General features: G+C 40.7%; 1 protein-coding gene across 1 annotated transcript in view; it reads left to right on the top strand.

Annotated features, from left to right (window-relative positions):
* Positions 1 to 2721: 2721 nt before the first annotated feature.
* Positions 2722 to 6000, top strand: part of Slc16a1 (solute carrier family 16 member 1) — a 55885-nt gene continuing 52606 nt past the window's right edge. The window contains exons 1-2 of the mRNA XM_077791529.1: positions 2722 to 2829; positions 3060 to 3129. The gene's annotated coding sequence lies outside the window, so the exon portion shown is untranslated. The remainder of the gene's footprint in view (positions 2830 to 3059; positions 3130 to 6000) is intronic.

Raw genomic sequence — 6000 nt, 5'->3', positions numbered from 1 at the left:
ATAGCTCAGTAGTAGAGTGCCCCTGGATCCAATCCCCAGTAACCTTCTCTGAACACACAAAAGAAAAAAAAAAAAGTGGTTTGTTTGCTAACAAATACCAAAAATGAAGAAGCAGCTTTGAAATTGGGCAATGGGTGGAAGCTGGAAGAGTTTGGAGGTACATGCTATAAAAACCTAGGTCACCATGAACACAGCATTAAGGACAATTCAGGTGGGGCGCAGAAGATGAGAGCTGTAGAGAGAGCCCAAATCTCCAGAGATTACTTAAGTGATTGGGATGAGAACATTAGTAGAAATACAGACAATAAAAACCATTTTGATGAGGTCATAGGTGAAAAACAAAGTCCTTGAAACTGGAAGAAAGGCCATGATTGTTATAAAATGACAAGGAACTGGGTCTGGGGTTGTGGCTCAGCAGTACAGCACTTGCCTCACACTGTGAGGCCCTGGGTTCGATTCTCAGCACCACATGAAAATAAATAAAAACAAAATAAAGGAATTGGGTCCATCTAAAACTAAAAAAAAAAAAAAAAGACAATGAACTTAGCTGAATGCTTTGTGGAAGCAGAACTTGTAAGCAATGAAACTAGGATATTTATTAAAAAAATCTTTTTTTTTTTTTTTTTTTTTTGGTACTAGTGATCAAAACCTTTCTTATTTTTTGAGATGGGATCTCATTAAGTTGCTTAAGACCTTGCTAAATTGCTGAGGTTTGCCTCCAACTTGTGATCCTCCTGCCTCAACCTCCTGAGTCGCTGGAATTATGGGCTTCTGCCACCATGCCCAGATAAAGGAAGAAATATCTAAGGAAAGGACTGAGGAGGCTGCATGGCTTCTTTTGACTGCTTATAGTGAGATAGGGATTTGGGGATACAGAAAAGGGAAAGAAAGATAAGCTGACCCACTGAAATGCAGGAAACGCCCATGAACCTTTGGAACTCCTAAGCAACCCAGATCACTCCTTCAGGCTGCACCCTTGACCCCATGCTCTTACCTGCAAAACATGAGGGTAATACGCAAGCAGAGGAAAAACTGACATGAAATTGTGAAACTCTGCCCTGATTTCACCTCTAGTCCAGCCCCTAAACTGTCCTCTACAAATCTTACCCTATCCACCAAATACACCCATAACAAGGGGTTGTTCTCTATCTCTCTGGAGATAGCCCACATTCCTTGTTTTACCCCCAAAGCTACTCATTCTTGAGATAGCCCACATTCTCCCTTGGATGTACCTCTCCTAAATAAACCTTTGTGTCTCTGACTAGTTACATGCTAAAATTCTTTTTTGTCACATATGCCAAACACCCTGCTTTCCTCAGTTGAGGTCTCTGGGAAATCCTTGGACCTCCTGTGACAATAGTAAAATGTGAGAAGATAAAAAATTAAAGATGGAATTTATGATTAAAAGAGAAGCTGAATTTAAAGATCTGGAAAATTCTTAGTTTGGTGGAATTGTAAAAGCCTGCTTAAGACAGAATACCAAGTGTTTGGTCCCAACAACCATTTGATAAGGAGATTAGTACAGCTAGAATGAGGCCAAATGCTGTTCATCAGGACAAAGGAAGAATGACTCTGAGGCATTTCAGAGATTTCTGAGGCTGCCAGTGGCATCACAGGCAGAGTGCTAGGGCCTTAAGGGCAGAATGTGGCCAAAGGGGGCCTAGAGGCTCCGCCCCCTGCATTCCACTGCAGCACTCCTTGACCATTCGTGGTTCTAGCTGGCCCAGGTATGCTTCATGCTGCCCTTGAGAAAGCTGAGTGATAAACTTTGGCAGTGTCCTTGTTGGGCCAACTCTGTATGTATGCAGGGTCTAAGAGCTGCAGAGGTTGCTGCTTCCACCTAGACATCAAAGGCTGTCAGAGAGCCTTGAGGCTTAGGCAGAGAACTGAGTCAAGGCATGGCAGCCACAGAGAGCCCCCACCAGGGCAATGCCCAGCAGAGCAGTAGGGTCAGGGCCACTACTGAGAGCCCCTATAAAACAATGTCTAGAGGAGTCACAGGAGACTCAAAAACTGAGACTCAAAAACTATAGAACCATATGATGCAGCACCAGCCGAGAGAGGCACAGCCATCCAACTCTTACTCCTAGGATCTGCAGCATGGGCTGAACCCAGAGAAGTAGTGGAGGTTTGGCTGCCTAAGGCCTGAGGAGCCCAATCTCTGCTCCAGTGTGTCCAGAAAGTGGGACACAGAGTCAAAGAAGGTTGTTATCCAGCCTCAAGATTTAATGTTGTTTAATGTGGGTTTTGGACGTCCTTGGGACCTGTTACCCCTTCTTCTTGACTGTTACTATTTTGGGGAATGGGAATGTCTATCTTATGCCTATCTTTTGGAAGCATATAACTTGCTTGACTTCATGCTCACAGCTGGAGAAGAATTTGCCTTAGGATTAATCATACCTTGAGTCTCATGTGATTTAGAAGATATTTGGATGAGACTTTGAACTCAGACCTTAAGTTAAGACTTTTGGAATTACTAGGATGGAATGAATATTTCATATGTGAGAAGGACATCAATTTTGGAGGATGAGGGATGGAATGCTATGGTTTGAATGTTTGTGCCTCCTCCAAAATTCATGTTGAAACTTAATTCCCACTGCAACAGTATTCCGAGGTGGAGCCTTAAGAGGTGATTAGGCCATGATTCACTAATCATGAATGTATCGGTGCCTTATAAAAGGGCTTGAGAGGGCAAGTTTGTACCTTTGGTCCCTTCTTGTCTCCTCCAGAAGATGCAGCAATAAGGTGCTGTCTTGGAAGCAGAGAGCTACCCTTACCAGATACCAAAACTTTTGCACCTTGATCATGGACTTCTCAATTTCCAGAACTGTGAGAAATAAATTTATATTATTTGGAAATTACCCAGGCTCAGATATTTTGTTTTAGCAGCACAAATGAATTAAAAAACTCAGTAACCATGATGACTCAGACTATACCTTGAAACTGAACCAAACAGAACATGTAATCTCAGAGGTTGTTGACAGGGAAAAAGGTTAGAGGGAGCACAATAATTTATACTTCCTCAGCTTGAAAAATGATATATGTTACTTCCTTCACAGGTCATTAGCCAGCTGTAATCACACTAACTGCAAGAAAGGCTGGATAAAGCAAGGAGCAGTGGAATATTTGGTGAGTACTGTCTATGGTATAGTAGTCCTTGAATTACTTCCTTGAGGGCAAAAATCTGTGTTACTTATTGCTATTTCCATAAATCTAGAAAAAGTGCCTGATGTGGTGCTTGCCAATAATTGTTGAATCAAAAATCAATGAATAGAGGCTGGGATTGTGGCTCAGTGGTAGAGCACTTATCTAGCAAGTGTAAGGCAGTGGGTTCAATACTCAGCACCACATAAAAAATACACATAAATAGGGCTGGGGTTGTGGCTCAATGGTAGAGTGCTCCTGCCAATTTAATTAATCAGAAGGGGGGAGATGCTGAGGGCCATTGCCAAGTAGGAATGACACATCGAAATTTCCTTGCCAAAATACTCCTGTAGGAATATTTTTTGTTGGTAGTACAATAAATAATGAAGGCAAACTTATATCAATTCTATCTAGATGCATATTTTCCATATATGTTTCAATAATTTTTAATGCATTTCTAGCTTTAGGAGTTAACATTCGGGGTGAATTTGGATCTGATGGACCTTTTAGAATATCAAATAAAGGTCCCAACTCTCCTGTTGGTATGCCTAGATAAGGCCTTATTCAATTTATATCTCCCAATAACTTTTGAAAGTCGTTAAGTGATTTGAGTTGATCTACTTGTATTTGAATTTTAGGTGGATGGACCATGGTTGAGGATAATAGAACTCCTAAATAATTAATTGGAAAATTTAATTGTACTTTATCTATTCCTATCTCTAGATTATAATTTTTTAACAAGTTTGTAAGTGTGGCATAACATTCTAGCAATGTGTTTTTATCTTTATGTGCTAATAATACATCATCCATATAGTGAAATATTTTTAGTTCAGGATTTTGATTTCTAAGTGGCTGGATTGCTTTATTAACATATATTTGACACATAGTTGGACTGTTAGCCATTCCTTGAGGGAGTACTTTCCATTCATATCTCTCATCAGGACCTTCATGATTTAATGCAGGGATAGTAAATGCAAAACGTGGACTATCCTCGGGATGAATTGGAATCGAAAAAAAAAAACAATCTTTAATATCTATAGCTAAAACATGCCACATTTTTGGTAAAGCAGACAATTGAGGAATCCCTGATTGAGCAGGTCCCATAATAACCATCTCATTATTAATGGCTCTTAAATCTTGCAATAATCTCCATTTACCCGATTTCTTTTTGATGACAAAAATGGGAGTATTATGGGGAGATACGGAAGGTTGTAAATGTCCTTCTGCTAATTGTTGTTTGACCAGATCATGGGCTACTTTTATCTTTTCTTTAGTCAGGGGGCCACTGAGAAATCCACACTGGTCTTTCTGATTTCCAAGTAATTTTGATTGTCTCAGTGGCCCTTTCTGAAAATCCAACCCATGTCTGTCTGTTCCTTGATCTATTTGAATTGGTGCTGCTATACCTTGTTCTTGTTTTCCTAATCTTTTTTCTTTCCTAACACCTTGTCTAGCCGTAGTAGTGGGCGCATTAGGATTGATGTTATTTGTTAACATCAAACCTAGTTGATCTAGGACATCTCGTCCCCATAAATTAATAGGAAGGTGATCCAAAACATATGGCTGTATAGTTCCTTCACATCCTTCAGGATCCTTCCAATCTAATACCATAGCACTTCTATGGGGATTAGTTGCCACTCCTAGGCCTCGAAGTGTTTGAGTGGCCTGTGGTAATGGTCAATGTTTCGGCCATTCTTGATGAGAGATGATGCTAAGGTCTTTCCACCTGTATCCAGTAGCTCATTAAATTCATATCCTTGAATATTTAGTTTTAGCATTGGGCGAGAATCTAAATTTAAGGACAGCATAGCCCAATCTACACCTGTGGAGCCTAATCCCCTGGAACCTCTTTCTACATTACGACTAGAGAACTTATCATGTAGGCTGGGTATTATTAACAACTGTGCTATTCTATCTCCAAGTGAAATTACTGATATACCTCCTGGAGAACTAGCTATAATTTTTATTTCACCTACATAATCGGGATTAATTACCCCAGGACTTATCATAAGTCCTTTTAATGTAGATGAACTACGTCCCAATAATAAGCCTACTGTTCCTTGGGGAAGAGGTCCTTTTACTCCTGTAGGAATGATTTGAACTCCCATCTCTGGAGTTAATACTGCTCTGGCAGAGGCGCAGATGTCCAACCCTGCGCTCTCTCGGGTTTGTCTGATGAGGGATTTAATGGACAATGTGTCCTGGGCACCACCCTGATGGTGTTGCTGGGTTCCTCCACTGCCCCGTATATTTGTGGTTGTGGGCCCCGGAGCATTGGGCCCCCCAATCCGTTTTTTGGCAATGAAGCCTGATGCCTTTCTCCACGATATCGTGGGTAAATACCTGATCCTTGTCCATTTTTTGATAAGGGAGTACCTTCTATGGTGGTTTGAGAATGGCATTCATTAGCTCAATGTCTCCCTGTACGGCATCGTGGGCAAATACCCAGTATTCTATTCCTTTGATTTCTAGTTTTGTTAAACCCTCCTCTTATGGGGCAACTCCTTTTAAAATGTCCTGTTTGTTCACAATTATAGCATGTTTCTGGCCTGGCATCTAAAGCCTGTTGTACTGCAGCTGCCAAGACTTGCCCTTGTTCATTAATATCTCTACATAATTTAATATATGTGTTTAAATCCTCATGTCTCCATGGCCTAATAACCTCTCTGCAGCAACAATTTGCTTGGTCATAAGCCAGTTGTTTTATTAATGGTATTGCTTGATCTGTATCCCCAAAAATTTTGGCAGCTGTTTGAATAAGCCTATCTACAAAGTCAGCGTAAGGTTCATTAGGTCTCTGTATTACCTTTGATAACTGACCTTGTAAATCTCCATGTCCTTGTAAAGTCTTCCATG

The sequence above is a fragment of the Urocitellus parryii genome, chromosome 11 (genome assembly GCF_045843805.1).
Source record: "Urocitellus parryii isolate mUroPar1 chromosome 11, mUroPar1.hap1, whole genome shotgun sequence".
Lineage (NCBI taxonomy): Eukaryota > Metazoa > Chordata > Mammalia > Rodentia > Sciuridae > Urocitellus > Urocitellus parryii.
Note: the sequence above shows the minus strand (reverse complement) of the source record. Positions and strands in the feature narration are given on the sequence as shown.